The 12,944-nt window shown below is 47.5% G+C and overlaps 1 protein-coding gene across 23 annotated transcripts in view; it reads right to left on the bottom strand.

Annotated features, from left to right (window-relative positions):
- The window catches only part of ARSG (arylsulfatase G), a 151,499-nt gene that overhangs the window by 105,087 nt on the left and 33,468 nt on the right, over positions 1-12,944 (bottom strand). For 20 of the 23 annotated variants that reach the window (XR_002517902.2, XR_002517903.2, XR_004179293.1 and 17 more), the window contains exon 1: positions 12,857-12,929. The exons of 1 other annotated variant lie outside the window; for it this stretch is intronic. The gene's annotated coding sequence lies outside the window, so the exon portion shown is untranslated. Of the gene's footprint in view, positions 1-9,953; positions 10,892-12,143; positions 12,307-12,856; positions 12,930-12,944 lie in introns of those variants that run through there. 2 more of the 23 variants (XM_009191075.4, XM_009191074.4) reach the window with 2 other exon arrangements.

The raw sequence follows: 12,944 nt of genomic DNA, 5'->3' as shown, positions 1-12,944 counted from the left end.
CATGTCATCTGGAGGCCAATGAATCAATTGTTCAGAAACGCAAATTCTTTTGTTTCCCAAAAGGAGATGTATTATCTCAAACTCAATTAGACTCAACTGGTATTTGTTGATCTTGAGACTCCAAAGATGTCTCCCTTTGTAGGAGAAAGAGCCTTAGCATAAGGAGGGTAGTTAACAAATGCCTGTGGTCCTACTGCTTGATTCCAAGATCATTCTACTGGCTTCTGACCATGTGCAACAGACACAGGAGACTTTTCCTCTTAAAGTTTCTTAGCTTGGAACACTAGAGCAGCCTCATGCCTGGTCAATAATCCATTTCAGAATGGATCCAATGTAGAAGACTTCAGGGAAAAAAAATTCACTTAAGAAAGAAGCTAAAATTAAGGTAAGAATATAAATAAACAGATTGTGTTTCTTCAGTGTTCCATGATGAAACATTCCATTGAGGATTTTCAAAGAGAATCGTTACTTAAAATTTTCATAGAATGGAAATAAGCAAATCTAGCCAGCACACCATTGCATTATTCTTCACACCCACACCTCCAGGGAGACATTTAATCCTTTCCCCATTTTTGTTTTAACTAAATGGAAAAGGCAGACCAGATACTCAAAGAATGGATGCCCAGGTACAGACTTTGATTAAGATCTAAGCTCAAACTTAGAGCTCAAGTGTGATAAAGAAAATGGGGCTGGGCGCGGAGGCTCATGCCTGTAATCCCAGCACTTTGGGAGGCCAAGGCAGGCGGATCACCTGAGGTCAGGAGTTCAAGACCAGCCTGGCCAACATGGTGAAGCCCTATCTCTACTAAAAATACAAAAAAATTAGCTGGGCATAGTGGCGTGCACCTGTAGTCCCAGCTACTTGGGAGGCTGAGGCAGGGGAATCACTTGAACCTGGGAAGCGGGGGTTGCAATGAGCTGAGACTGCACCACTGCACTCCAGCCGGGGCAACGGAGTGAGATTCCATCTCAAAAAAAAAACAAAACAAAAATATAAGGAAAATGGTCCCATAGCCAGACTCAGTGGCTCATGCCTGTAATTCCAGCACTTTGGGAGGCAAGGTGGGAAGACTGCTTGAGACTGAGAGTTGGAGACCAGCCTGGGCAAGATGGCAAGACCCGATCTCTACAAAACAATTAAAAAATTAGCCAGGCATGGTGGTGTATGTCTACAATCCCAGCTACTCAGGAAACGGAGGTGGAAGGACCACTGGAGCCCAGGAGTTCAAGGCTGTAGTGAGCTATGATGGTGCCATTGTACTCCAGCCTGGGCAACAGAGCAAGATCCTGTCTCTGAAAGCAATACCTCCAAACATACAGCTATATAAGCCAAGCATTTGATTGCATCTGGCCCTTAGAACAAATGAAGGAAAGAAAATGGCCTTGCTTGCTGCCCTCAGATCTTATCTGATGTTATTTTGCCAGCTTTTTCTTTCTCCATCACTCTCAGAAAGGAAAGTAGATACAGGGAAGGAGCATTCCTGGCTATAAAGAAAGGCAGAGTCTTTGGCAAATACAGTGTCCACCCCTCCTTCCACTGGGGCAGAAGGTACTCGGCCACGTCAGTCAACAAATCCCACAACGAAGGCCCATCTGCTCCATCAGAGCACAACTGACTGTGAAAGATCCTTGCTGAGGACAAGCATGAACAATTTCCCACATCTCATGCTCCTCAAGCAGGAGTAGAGTGAACTTTAGTTGACAATCAGCTTTACCCGTGATTCCTGTTCTTCTCCACGACTCCCATTTTAAAGTAGGGCTGCTAAGTGTGCTCAAGTTTGACCTCCCTCAGTTTCCAATCTTGCTTAGGGGTAAAGGTACTGATAAACAGCCAAATGACCCACAGGCAGGCTGTGGGCCAGAAGCACTGAGAAGCAAATGGAATACAGCAACCTGAAGATCCGCTGAGCAGTGTCTGAAAACACAGAGCTGAAGTCCTTGGGCTTCCTGAGCCACTCACTTCATCACCTGACCCTCATTTCCCATGGGCCTCCCTGTGGCCAAGCATCCTCCTAGAGAACCTTGAAAACAGCTGAAATAACAAGAAGGTCGGGCAGACCTTTCTGGCAGAGGGTTCTGTTGGTTTTCCAGAGACAAAAGCATCTGATGAGCTGAGGCCAAAAAAGACAAAAGAGCAGTGGGGGAGCGGGTCTCTGGGATGTGAAGTCCTGTTGTTTTACTCCCCAAAATCAGAACATGGTCTGTGTGCTGGCTGGGGGCCAGGAGCCATCAGGGGCTGTCAGAAGGGGCCATCGTTGGGCATCAGCTGTTCATGTGTTGTCTGAAGCAACTCCCCAATGCATTCTGTCATTTGTCCACCAAATTTGTACTGACTGACAGGTTTTAAACCAGGCACGGTGCATACAGCCATGAATGAAACAGACAAAAATCCCTGCCCTCACACCACTTACTTTTTTGAGAGTGAGGGGAGAAACGAAATCAATAAAATGTAAATAGCACGGAGGACATCAAAGAAGGAGCTCAGGCGTGGGATGGAGGCTGCAAAGTTAAAGGGGGTGGTCTGGGACAATCTCATCAAGAAAGTGCACTTTGGATAAGGATCTGTATGAGGTCAGGGAGGAAGCTACGCAGCCATCAGGAAGCCATGCAGGAAAGGTAGAGAAACTGGGAAAGGCTGAGGTCTGGCACAAGCAAGGAGCGGCAAATAAGCCACTGCAGAAGCAATGGAGAGACGAAGGGCAGGGATTAGAGTCAGAGGAAAGAAAGGCTTTTGCTGCGAGAGATGGGAAGCCAGAGGGATTGAGCAAGAGCAGCAGGCTCTGGCTTACATTGTAACAGAATCCCTGCCCTGTTGAGAATACACAAATGCCCTGCAGGGCGGCAGATGAAACAAGCAGCTGAGTTAGGAGTCCCTTGCATGGGTCCAGGTGAGTTCAGGTGAGAGACAGTGCTAAAGCGAGACAAGCAAAATGCCTAGGGCACAAAACGTCAGGAGGTGGCCCTTCTGCTCAGGTGGCCACCCTGTACTCACACTACCTGGGCAGTGAGCACTTCCTTACATGTTGCCTCACCCTAGTCCATCCAGGTGAAAAGGAAAACACAGTTCCCACAATAGCCAGGACAAAGGTTTATTTATTATCTACACATAATAAACATCCTCGTGTCCCAGTCTTTTGCCCATAGACCCCAACATGTAATTTTGAGGCTGGCCCAACTTGGAAAGACTGCTTTCTTAGAGTGTGGGGGCTAAGGGGTAGTAGTCTAAGCTCAACAGAGGATGCAAAAGACATCTTTGAATGCCTCTATCCAGCCTGGGAGAGCAATTTCACTTAGGTAATTAAAATGCTTTTTAAAAAAAAAAAAAAAAAAAAAGCTTGGAGACCTCACGCCAGACACTGTTTGGGACAATATCATCTCTGTGAACCCAACGATGCCAGGAAACCCATCCACAGGGGGCATATGACATCCTCCCTAGTTTTAGGCTCGAACCACCTGTTGAGACTGTCACAGAAGAAAGCCATATTGCAGGAGCCAATTTGAGAGAGCCCAGGTGGTATCACGCCATGCATCTAAACACCCAGTAGCCCTGAGGAAATTATATCTGTGTCCTGGCTCACAGATCAGAGAGAGGACATGGACCTCTGGATAACATCTTTTCTGTAAAAGTCTATCCTCCACTTGAGAAGGAAAATCCTGAAGGGTGTGATCAAGAAGAAAGCTCCAGGAAAACTGTCTGAAATTAGCTCCCTGGAAGCCTGTTTGCCACATTTTTAAGAACTTGTCACAAAACTGTATTTACTTATCACTTATTACACATTTTGTTATGGAACTTGTCAAACACACCAAAATTGAGAAACTCACATTTACTTACCCAACATCTCAATTCAACAATTATCAACATATGGTCAGGCTGGCCCTCTCCTTCAATTTCCTTTTGCCTCCCTCTCCACATATGCTGGATTATTTTGAAGTAAGCCCCAGGCCAGGGGTGGTGGGCCACACGTGTAATCCCAGTGCTTTGGGAGGCTGAGGCAGGAAGATCACCTGAGGCCAAGAGTTAGAGGCCAGCCTGGGCAACACAGCAAGACCCCATCTCTCTAGAACAACAACAACAACAACAAACTAGCTGGGTATGGTGGCATGTGCTGTAGTCCCAGTTGCTAGGGAGGCTGAAGTGGGAAGATGGCTGGAGCTGAGGAGTTCGAGGCTGCAAGTGAGCCATGATCATGTCATTGCACTCCAGCCTGGCCAACAGAGCAAGACCCTGTCTCTTAAAAAATAAAAAGCAATCCCAGACATAATATAATTTTATCCAAAAGTATTTTGGTACGAGTCTCTAAAAGTTAATTCTTACTATATAACTACAATTCCGTAACACTCTCCTTTTAAAAATTAACAATGGATAGTATCATCAAAAACTCAATCAGAGTTCAAATGTCCTCCATTGTCTTATCAGTATCTTTTTTTAACAGTTAGTTTGTTCTAATCAGTATCCAGACAAGGTTCACAATACACTGCACTTGGTTCACGTGTCTCTTTTCTTTTCATTTATGGCTCCCCTCCTCCTTTCTCTGCATAGATTTGTAAATAAGTTATGTTGTTTGCCCTGTAACATTTCTCAAATTTTGGATTTAGCTGATTGTATCCTCTATTGAAATGTTCCCTGGACCCCTGTTTTCCCTGTAAACTGGCTTGTAGATCTAGGATGAGATCTGATCCAGGTTCGATTTTTTTTTTTTTGGCAGGCCCACCTCATGCATCGTATCTTTCCCCTTGTCACGTTCAGCCTGATCGGTGGTTTACATGTCAAAGTTCCATTTTTTCAGCTAGGCGCAGTGGCTCATGCCTGTAATCCCAGCACTTTGGGAGGCCAAGGCAGGTGGATCACCTGAGGTCAGGAGTTTGAGACCAGCCTGGTCAACATGGTGAAACCCCATCTCTACTAAAAATATAAAAATTAGCCAGGCATGGTAGTGGGTGCCTGTAATCCCAGCTACTTGGGAGGCTGAGGCAGGAGAATTGCTTGAACCCAGGAGACGGAGGTTGCAGTGAGCCAACACAGTGCCACTGCACTCCAGCCTGGGCAACAGAGTGAGACTCTGTCTCAAAAAAAAAACAAGTTCAATTTTTTCCCTTTGTCATTTTTGCATGAGAGTAGGAAACTTTCTCTTTTTTTTTCTTTTTTTTTGAGACGGAGTCTCGCTCTGTCACCCAGGCTGGAGTGCAGTGGCCGGATCTCAGCTCACTGCAAGCTCCGCCTCCCAGGTTTACGCCATTCTCCTGCCTCAGCCTCCCGAGTAGCTGGGACTACAGGCGCCCGCCACCTCGCCCGGCTAGTTTTTTGTATTTTCAGTAGAGACGGGGTTTCACCGTGTTAGTCAGGATGGTCTCGATCTCCTGACCTCGTGATCCGCCCGTCCCGGCCTCCCAAAGTGCTGGGATTACAGGCTTGAGCCACCGTGCCTGGCCGGAAACTTTCTCTTAAGAAAAACAGTGCTTTGTACTATCTTTTCTATTTCTGTAGATTTACCCTTGCCCTGGATCCATTCCACTTCCACATAATGAAATATGTTACTCTGTTATAAACTAAAAGTTTGTGTGCCCCCAAAATTTGTATGTTGAAGCCCTAACTCTCAGTGTGATGATATTTGAAGATAGGCCTTTGTAGGGTGATAAAGCTTAGATGAAGTCATGAGGTGATGGGATTAGTGCCCTTACAAGAAGAAACATCAGAGAACTTGTTCGCTCATTCTCTCCGCCATGTGAGGACACAGCAAGAAGGTGGCTGTCTGCAGGCCAGGAAGAGAGCCCTCACCAGGAACTAAATTGGCCAGCACCTTAATCTTTGACTTTCCAGCCTCCAAAGCTGTAAACAATAAATTTCTGTTGTTTGGGCTGTATTTTTGTAAATTTCTCTTGTTAGTCTACAGTATTTTTCTTTCTTTCTTTCTTTCTTTCTTTTTTTTTTTTTGAGACAGAATCCCGCTCTATCACCCAGGCTGGAGAGCAGTGGAGCAATCTCAGCTCACTGCAACCTCCACCTCCTAGGTTCAAGAGATTCTCGTGCCTCAGCCTCCCAAATAGCTGGGACCACAGATACATACCACCATGCCCAGCTAATTTTTATATTTTTAGTAGAGACAGGGTTTCACCAGACTGGTCTTGAACTTCTAACCTCAAGTGATCCGCCCATCTCACCCTCCCAAAGTGTGGGGATTACAGGCATGGGGCAACAAGCCCAGCCTAGTCCATGGTATTTTGTTATGACATCCTGAGTACCCCAAGACAGATTCCCACTAAAGTTTTACCTGGGAATCTCTGAAGCCAAGGCTCAGGTAGGGGCAGAAGTAGGGGTAAGACCTAAACTTAGAAAAAAAAAAAAACATTCAATTTAGTGAAGCAGTTACTTAACAAATTTGCCTTTTGGGGAATTGACTTTTGAGATGTGTTGTCTTATTTCCAGAACAGTATGTATCCAGGATTCAGCAGTGATTTGCTAGCTGTGTGACCGTGGATATGTTACAGAATCTCTTTGTGTCTCAGTTTTCTCCCTTACCTGAAAAATGCAGTTTTAGCCTGGAATTAGATATCAGAAAAAAAAAAAAAAAAAAAGAGTCACAGTAAACTTTCTCAACCCCAAACACAATGTGAGAATGAAATAATCCTACCCAAGTTCTCAGTAAGTGCTAAGAAATATTGGCTACTGTTAGTCCATCTCTTGATTGTTTTGAGGATAAAGGGATAATAAATACGAGAACACACTGAAAATGTGCTGTGCAAGCCAAAGCATTACTAACATTAAAATAAAACATAATGGCCGGGCACAGCGGCTCACGCCTGTAATCCCAACACTCTGGGATGCCGAGACAGGAGGATCACCTGACCCCAGGAGCTCCAGACCAACCTGGGCAACATAGCAAGACCCCGTCTCTATTAGAAAAAAAATTTTTACTCCCTGCAGCTACTGGCTGAATCTACCAGAACTGTTTGTTAGCAAGCTCTGATGCTGGTTTCTGAACCTAGAGAAGGTAGAAGCTACAAACACACCACCATAGTCTCAAACAAGGCACAGAGGAAATAAAGAGTGATTTCAGTTTGCATTTTCAACGTTCCAAACTATGGTTCCGTGTTACACAATCCCATGACTATCTGTGCCATCTTGGCTAAACCTGAGCCAGGTCCCTTCAGCTAAGCAGACTCTAATAATAGCTGGCATCCTTGGAGTATGCTGCCTTCCAGCAAATCTGGTTTTGGACAATTTAACAATATGAGGTCAAGACGTAGGGTGCGTGTGAGGGGAATCTCCCCTTTGTTGATGTTACTTGAAAATGGAAGTTACATTTCCATATCAGAAACATTTCAAAAGAACTCTTTGTCCATGATGCTTGGCTAGCTAGGTGCTCAAGCAAGAAAGATCCACAACTCCGGGGTGGAAACTATGTAAAGGCAGGGACATTCTGTATAGTTTATGCACTGCATAATTCCGGCAACTGGTCCAGAAGGTATTCAGTCAATATTTGCTGGATGAATGCATGTAACATGAACATCGACAGCCCAGCCGGCTCTGCCCCACCCTGCCAGCTTCATCTCATCATTCTCCTAAACTTAGATGACTTTTCTAAGTTCTTTCTCGGAAGACATTCACTTGTAATTCTCACTTGTAAAACTGCACTTGTTGAAATGCTGTTTTAGGTAACAATCACATGTGTCCTGTCTTCTGAACTAAACTATAAACACTATGAGAGAAGGAACCACATCCTCTGAGGTGTGGTTTTGTGGCCTGGGAGACAACAGTATTTGTCAGTGCTCACGAGTGGGCTATGGATGAGCAGAGGCTACTTGGATGGATGGATGAACGACGGGCGTGGGAGGGAAGGATGGAGGGATGGATGTTGCCTGGACCCAGTCCTGCTGTGTATCCCTAAAAAGCTCACCTAACTCCACAGCCCCCCACTGATCACAGCAAGGCGGGACCCCTCCTCACCATTTGCCCACAACACAATCCTGCAGCATCCTTCTAGTTTCTTCGCATCGTCCCCTAGCCATCTGGAAACTCATGGAGGCACTGGTCCTAAAGGGTTAAAATAGAAGCTTAACATTGCCTATTGTTCCTGGGAATCTAGAAGCACAGGACAGGAGGTACCTGTTTAGACAAGATAGGGAAAGTCAGCATCTCCCTTTAGGCAAGAAATATAGCAGGAGAGCAGGTTTTTATTCCTTGGGCCTTGAGGAACAGGGCAGGTGGGGCAACTTCAACAACTATCCGAAGAAAGCGTGACTCTATCCGGGCAAAATTCACTGGTCCCATATGCAGCCCTTCCCAATATTGCCAATGAGATTCCACGACCCACAGCTGTGTCATACAGTTTAATGTGACATGCATTCACTCCTAAATGCAACGTGATTTAAATACTTTTGTTCTGAGATTTTGAGTTGGTCGGTTGGTTAGAGATAGCGTCTTATTCTGTTGCCCAGGCTGGAGTATAGTGGTGTGACAGCACCACCACACCCAGCTAATTTTTTTAAAAGATATTTTTTAGGCCAGCGCAGCAGTTCATGCCTATAATCCCAGCACTGTGGGAGGCCAAGGCGGGTGGATCACCTGAGGCCAGGAGTTCGAGACCAGCCTGGCCAATATGGTGAAACCCTGTCTACTAAAAGTACAAAAATTAGCCAGGCATGGTGGTGCACACCTGTAGTCCCAGCTACTTGGGAGGCTGAGGCAGGAGAATCGCTTGAACCTGGGAGGCAGAGGTTGCAGTAAGCCAAGATCACGCCTCTGCACTCCAGCCTGGGCAACAGAGGAAGACTCTATCTCAAAAAAAAAAAAAAAAAACTGTTTTAGATATGGTGTCTTGCCATATTGCCCAGGCTGGTCTCAATCTGCCTTCAAGCAATCCTCCTGCCTTCATGCCAAAAGCACTAGGATTATCACACTCAGCCTGGGTTTGTTTTTTAGGACTTTTGCAACAGCCTTGAGATAATTTATAGAAGCCTCCTGGAGGCTGTGTTCTCTATTTTTTTTTTTTAATTTTTAAGCAGTAATAGATGACAAAACTACAGGAGCAGTCAACTATGAAGACTGAGAAGCCTAGGAATGAAATTCAGTACTGATCAAGTAAAAGTTACTCCAGAGTTAATGCCAGACACCAGCAATACATCGAAATCAATCATCGCCCGCCCCTACACACACGAGTGGGAAGATGACCTCACTGTCCCCAAATACAGAATGGCCTCACCTACCTCCTACCTTCCTCTCATGCTGTTCACCTCTCCCCTGGCTCAGTATCCCCTGCCAGTCCTCCCAAGGTCCTCTCTGCCAGTTGAAGACTTCCCTGATCACCATCCTCCTCAATCCCCCAGGAATCACAGGTTGAAAGAGTCGCAGCCAAGAGTTAGGGACCACGAGCCAATACCAGTGCTAAGCCCCTTGCACATGTTAATTCAGTTAACTTAGCAAGCGTACTAAGCCTTGCACACAACTCGGTAATATTATTATTATCATCGTCATCACTATCTGTGCCTCAGAACCCCTTGGCAAATCTTTAAATTCCCCCAGAAGTGTGTGTTTCCCAGTTTGAAGGGCCCTGCCTTCCTACAAACTGTGACATTTGTGGCGGGGGGGGAACCACAAATCACAAAATAAACCTAGCAGAACTACCTGGACCATCAGTTCACTGTTGCTACATGGCGGAGTGTGTAAAGTTCCTGGCCAACTGGAGAAGCAGATATTAAAGTTGTAAAGCAAGAAATTGCTTCAGTGGCATACAAGTCACTCGCCCAGAACACAGGCCCTTGGGTGGGAGCATGGTGGGAGGAACAGAGACTGGAAGAGGAAGAATGGAAGGGTGGTTGAGCCATCGAAGCCTCATAGAAGCCGCCTTCACACACTCTCCCTCTGTGATGGCTGCCCTGAAGAATCAGCCCCCAAAAGCAGGCTTGCGGGACCCTCTTCCCAGAGCTCCAGACCAGATTCCTTTCAGTCTACTTACCCAAGTTGAAGTTCTCACAGGCTGGTAAATGCAGTGAGCTTATTTGCAAGCCAGGGTCATATCTGCCTAGCAACCCAACACGAAGACTTGAAGGACTATAAACGTGGACAGAGAACAGGCAGGCCAACTTTACACAAAGGAATCTGTTCTCATGCAAATGACCCTGCAAGAGGGCTAGAAGAGGGAGCCTTGGGGACAGCTCTGAAGAGCCAATATTTTCCCCCAAGAAGATGTTGGGGGACTTCTTAAGGGCATCATGATGGCCTCGCCCACTGTAAAGGAAAGCCAAGAAGGGGCTCTGCCTGCCACTTGGGATCAGGCAGACACAACGGGAGAGGCTACGAGGGGAGCTGAGCCCGTCACTTGATTTCCTGATTTTTCTGGTCCTGTACTCCAGACTCCAAAGGTTCTTTTGTTCTTATTTAGAACTAAACAGAGTTAGTTTTGTTTGGGGGCGAGGGGGTGTTGATTAGCATGGCAATGCAGTGCTTTCTCTGGAGAAGTTAAAAAAGCAGGGGTTTTTACGCTTGGTCTCACTAGGATTGAGGGAACAAGGTGAAGCCAGCCTCTAACTAGGGTGGGCAAAAGTCATGTTGCGTGACTTTTTTGTGACTAGCAAGGCTGTGCTTAGGTGGGGTTTCCAGCCACCTCTCCATTATTCAAACACAGATGGCAAATGTCATCTTTGGATGAGCTCTAGTTGTAAAAAGCGCTAGTGTGTATCTATAAACATGGTGTAACCTTAGGTCAATCCCTCCAGTGCTCAGTGCCTCAGCTTTCCTCAACTGTAAAATGGGAATAATGAGTGTCAACTACAGAAGGTTACTGATGGGGTTAAAATTGAATTACATGTATGGCACTTAATACAGTGTTGAGGACAAAGTAAACATTAAAAAAAGATTAATATTAATAAAATAGAAGAATAGTAATACATTATTAGTAAGAAAAATCTATTATTATTATTATTATTAGAATCATGCTCCCCAAAAGCCAGGTTTCACTTGCTCAAACATTCAGATGTGATTTTTCCAATCATTCATTCACTCCTGAGGCTTTAGGCATAATTTGTGTAATTTTTTATATCAAGAGACTTAAGTACGGAGACTATGTGGCTTGCTTCGAGTCACTCAGGTATATAATGGCAGGCTGCAACTTTAGGTTCCTAAGACACACAGAATATGCTGTCATATTACACACGACATTTCCATACATACAGTAACAGGTCCTAAATATTAAAGTGTAAGATCCTAAATATCAAAGATTATCTTACAGGCAGCACTGTATTAGCATGAAGTGTTCAAATCAGTTTCTAAATATCATTATATGTGGATCCTTTGAAGAACAACTCAGAAAAGGCTCTCACAGGGAGTGTGTTGGAGTCAGCAATTAATTGGCCTTGGTAAAGCATAAATCATAACAGCATCAAGAGCTAATGGGTACTGAGGCCTTACCAAATGCCAGTCACTGCGATCCGCACTTTACAAGTACCATAAATTAAACCCTCCAATTCTGGGAATACCACCTCCATTCCCATTTTACAGATCCGGAGAAATTAACGCTCTACGAGGTTAAATTACGTCTACAAGGTTGCAAAGCTACACAGCGGCCCCCTGGTTGTACAGGACTGGCCATACAGGGCACCCTGTACCAACGAATCTTCTCCCCACTTACACAACCAGAACTTGTCAACAGCAAAGGATGGCATTTAACTCAGGAGAGCCTATCCCAAAATGGTGAGAGAAATCAGCGAGCAAGGAAGGCTTTTATTAAAATTCAGATCGCCGACTCCTCCCGGTGGCGACCCTCCGTGCACGCACTCCCAAACTAGGCTCTCTTGAGTTTCTGACATCAGAACCACATTCTCCGAACCCCAGTGAAGGCAGCAGCCGGCGCCAAAGTCTGCAGAGGAATGCAAATAACATGGCCTTCGCTTGCGAGCAGTTTCCAAATTTGCCCTCGGGATGTGAGGTAGAGACCGACAAGCTAAGTTTGCGCCCCCGCAGGCTCTGAAATGTCTAGGAACTGACACATGCTTTGTCCCCATGAGGAGCTCGTAACTGGGGTTTCGCGTGCATCATCCGCTTAGTTCACAGTGACCTTGGGGTCGGGGACTACGGGATGAGGGGCACAGACTGTCTAAACCTTCAGGTCCCCTACAGAGGGCTCCCCGCGGGTATGGGAGCCATGCACCTGTGCCGACGCCGCCTCTGCCTGGAGGGTGCGCGCGCGCCCTGGGCCGGGGATGCTGACTCAGCCCGGCGGCTCACATTCCTTTCGCGCAACGCGGATGCTGTTGCTGCTACTGCTGCTGCTGCTGCTGCTGCCGGTGCAGCAAAGTGGGGGAAGCAAGGCACCCGCAGCGGCCCGGCCGCTCGCTCCCTGGGGCCCACTGCGGCACTCCCTCCCCACCGCCGGAAGGGGAACTGTGGGGGTGCGCGAGTTGACGAAACTGAGGGAAGTGGGCGCTGCAGGAGGAACTCAGGCGCCGCGCGCGCAGCTCACACCCAAACTGGAAGGAACCTGTTCTGCCCGGGGCGGGCGCGGAGCCGCCGCAGCCGCGAGCGCCGCGCGGAATCAGCCCCGGCGCGCGCGTTCCCCCTCCCCGCTAAATCCCTAAATCCTCAGGGTGCGGGCGGGACTGGGCAGTGGGCGCGCCGGGAAGGCGCCCGGGGGTGGGGACGGGGACCCCCGCGCGCGCGCCTGGCCGAGGTGCTCCGAGACAGGGTGCAGGCGCCCCCACCACCCCTGCACACTCGCGCTCCCACTAGCGTTGCAGCAAAGCTCCGGGGTCTGGGCGGGTCACGCGCGCAGGGGCGCGCCTGGGTTGGGAGATCGGGGCGTTGTGCCAAGGACCCCGGAGGCGCTGGTGGGGGCGGCCCGGCCCCAGACCGCGACGCGGTTACCTTCCGTGACCCCCAGCCCAGGAGGCAGGCGGGCGGGCGCGCGCCCGGCGCGGCCCAGGTCCACGTGGGCCGGCGCGCGCGCGCCAGG

The sequence above is a fragment of the Papio anubis genome, chromosome 17 (genome assembly GCF_008728515.1).
Source record: "Papio anubis isolate 15944 chromosome 17, Panubis1.0, whole genome shotgun sequence".
Classification (NCBI taxonomy): Eukaryota; Metazoa; Chordata; class Mammalia; order Primates; family Cercopithecidae; genus Papio; species Papio anubis.
Note: the sequence above shows the minus strand (reverse complement) of the source record. Positions and strands in the feature narration are given on the sequence as shown.